The sequence below is a fragment of the Microtus ochrogaster genome, unplaced genomic scaffold (genome assembly GCF_000317375.1).
Source record: "Microtus ochrogaster isolate Prairie Vole_2 unplaced genomic scaffold, MicOch1.0 UNK3, whole genome shotgun sequence".
NCBI lineage: Eukaryota > Metazoa > Chordata > Mammalia > Rodentia > Cricetidae > Microtus > Microtus ochrogaster.
This window is the reverse complement of record NW_004949101.1, coordinates 15,413,232-15,416,791: the sequence shown is the minus strand read 5'-3', so window position 1 is coordinate 15,416,791 and position 3,560 is coordinate 15,413,232.

The window sequence follows — 3,560 nt, the reverse complement described above, 5'->3', positions numbered from 1 at the left end:
TAGCCTATTTCTCTTCAGTGTCAATCTACTCCCTTCATCCACCGACCTTTCCCCTCCATCCGTACAGCATGATCAATCGCTGGCTGCCTTCAGCATAGCAATGGTCTCATTTGGAGCCGTTCATTCATGGAAGTCAGTTTTCTATAGTTCATCATTTAATCTTAGCATCCTCAAATTACACCAAGAAGGAAGTTAAATTTCTTCCCTTTTTTTTTTTTTTTTAAAAGAGAAGTTTGTATTTTGTCTTGCTTTGTTTGGTCTGTTTTTTTTTTTTTTTTTTTTTGTTAGATAAAGAGAAGAGTCTGGGGGTATCATGAATCTCCCTGGGAAGGGGAAATAGAGTAAATTTTGTGGGTGAACTGGGGGTGGATGAAGATGGGGAGAGGGGAAATCTGGTGGGGAGGGTGGGATGGAGGTAGAGAATTCAGGGAGAGATGACTGACTAAGTTTGAGCCCGTCACTGGCTGCACAGGAGACCCTGTTTCAAAAAAAAACAAAAAAACAAAAAACAAAAACAAAAACAAGGATCACTAGACAGCCACTTTCCTGTAGAAGTAATATTCCTTTAGGATTTTAATGAACCAAATTGCATATTACCAGGAGACATCAAAACCTTGTTTGGGGACTCTCCTTTTAGAGACCTGCCCAGTAATTTCCACGGAAGATAGTTTGTGTGTATATGTCTTTTTCTGGAAAGTTGCCATCTCCCTTCCTCCCTAAAGCACTGTGACCACCTCTAGTCCCTTATTTATAAGTTTGAGTTGACCTAAAACTTTTTATCATAGAGATTTCCTTAAAGTCGCGAATTTTACAAGTTGGCCCCAATAAGGCAGGTGTCTTCAAATGGCATAATCATTGCACAGTTCCACAGAAAGTGTTTAGTTCTAAGAATAAAAACTGATTGGCTTGTTTACAACTGATTTCAATGGTTTGAGGTTTGAATAATTTTATTTCGTTAATAGTAAGGATTTTGTTTACATGTTAAATGATTTCTTGATTATTCAAACAGAAATAGAGAAAGCAGGAACAGCTGTCAAAAGGAACCACCCAACTTACAGAGGCACAGCTTTCGCACTGTGATAAGGGGAGGAATTTCAGCATGGGCTTCAAAATGCCTGGATGCACAAGCTGTCTGTCTGTCTGTCTACCTAACTACTTGGCTTATCTATCTATAATAGTTACTTTTGTTGGATAAAAACCATGACAAAAGCAACTTACAGAAGAAGATTATTTGGACTTATGGTTACAGAGAGATAAGAGTCCAGGGTGGAGGGGAGGCAGCAGGCGGCAGGCAGCTGGAGCAGAAGCTAAAGGCTCCCAAGCACAAAACAGAGAGAGGGAATTGGTGATGGCATGTGGGTGAAACCTTACAGCCCACCTCAGTGACACACTCCTTCTAAACCGAACCAAACAACACCACCAACTGGGGACAAATATTTAAACATCTGAGCCCATGGTAGGCATTCTCATTCAGGCCACGGTACTATCTACCTATTTGTCTGTCTGTCCATCCGTCCATCTAACTATCATCTATCTATCTATCTATCTATCTATCTATCTATCTATCTATCTATCTACTATCTATCTATCTATTATCTATCTATCTATCTATCTATCTATCTATCTATCTATCTATCTATCTACCTACCTACCTGCCTACCTATCATCTATCTTCTATTTATCATCTACCTACCTACTATCTACCTACCCACACATCTGTCTATCTACCTATTTATCATATATCTACCTATCTACTACCTACTTATCATCTATCTACCTACCTATTTACTTAAAAGGGGAGAAGAAACCTGGAAACCCACGTAAAGAACCAGAGCGACCCTGCTGTGATGAAATGGCAGTGTGACACTATTGTTCTTGTTTAATGACGTGAGTGAATGTTTTACAGCAATAAAGGAATTGTCATTTTATTTTGCCTTTATTTTTTTTAGATTTATTTATTTATTATGTATACAACCTTCCTTCCATGTATGCCTGCAAGCCAGAAGAGCATACCAGATCTCATTATAGATGGCTGTGAGACACCATGTGGTTGCTGGGAATTGAACTCAGGACCTTTGGAGTTAAGAGTCAGTGCTCTTAACCTCTGAGCCATCTCTCCAGCCTGTCATTTTATTTTGTATGGAGTCCTTGCTACACAGAAGAATTCCTGGGAAATGGCCAACTTTAATCCTGATTATTTGCAAAGGAGAAGCACACTTGGCATCACTGTCTCTGAGCTATATTCTCTTTTCTAAATGTGTACTCTTGTCTGGGGCAATTTTGAGGGCCCCCATAATGAGTTGGAGAACAAGAAATGCTCTTCCCTCTCACTCTCTGACTGTTCCATGTCTCCTTTGATGGAAACACCACTGATCCTGTCCTCTGCTGTTTGAGAGACCTGCGTAAAACACAGTACCTATTTAGAAATATGTATGTATAGACATATATGCACAGAGCAACCAACTAATGAAAAAAGAGGTCGTGAGTTTGTAAGAGAGAAATGAAGTGTGTTTGGGGGCCTCTGGGGGAGGAAAGGAATAGGGAAACGTATAAATATCTTTAAAAAAACAACAACCTTTTTTCCCCCAAAACAAAACAAAAACCCAACCCAACCAACCAAACCAAAAACCCAGTAGCCATTGCATCCCGGCAGTGCTGCCATAGGCCCAGCAGAGGGCAGTAGTGGATCAGAGACTAGACTCAAGTGCTCTAGAACAGGAAATATTGAGCAGGATCCTGGCCACCAAACTTCACTGGCTTTTCCGCCTTGATGAAATTGCTCAACCACTCAGCCTCCTCTGTATGAAACAGACATAACTGAGAAAATATGCAAAGCACTTGTCCAGTTCCTTTCCTAGCATCTAATAACCATTGTGGCCAGAAGCTTCTGCTTGTAATGCCATCACTGTGGTCTGAGAAGTGAGTTTCTTTCTGTGCGAAAGAAAGAAAGGGCGTCAGTATTCCAGGGAAATTGGGGTTGGATGTTGCAGCTGCGTGCGCCAAGAAGTTCAGTCGTGGGAACAAAGAGGGAGGCATATTCTAACTGACTTAGCTCCGGTGCCCTAGGGCTCATAGATTTGAGGGATACAGCCCAACGTGGCGGGGTAGACATGGCAGCTGCAGTGTGACCATATGACAAGACAGGAGACAGTAAAGGCAGAGACTAGGACCAGAGTAAGTGTAAGATAGGGTCCATTCCCATGTCCTGCGTGGAAGCACCATGTCCCAGAAGTTATCTGACCTTTCCAAACGGTACCATCAGTTAGGGACCAGGTATTCAAAACAGAACCCGTGGGGGACAGTCCACATTCAAACCATAGCACCACCCCATGCAATGGTAAGGACTGAATGAGCGTCTGCTTGTAAAACCTTATGTAACCTCTGGCACACAGCAGATTTTCATAAACACTAGCTGTAGTCAATTTCATAAACCTAGCCGACTGCGGGTGGTGGCTCATACCAGCATTTATGGTATTTAGGAAGCTGAGACAAGAGGAGCCCTCTGTGTTCCAGGATAGCTTGATGATGCTGAGTTCCAGGCCAGCCTGAGCTTGATGATG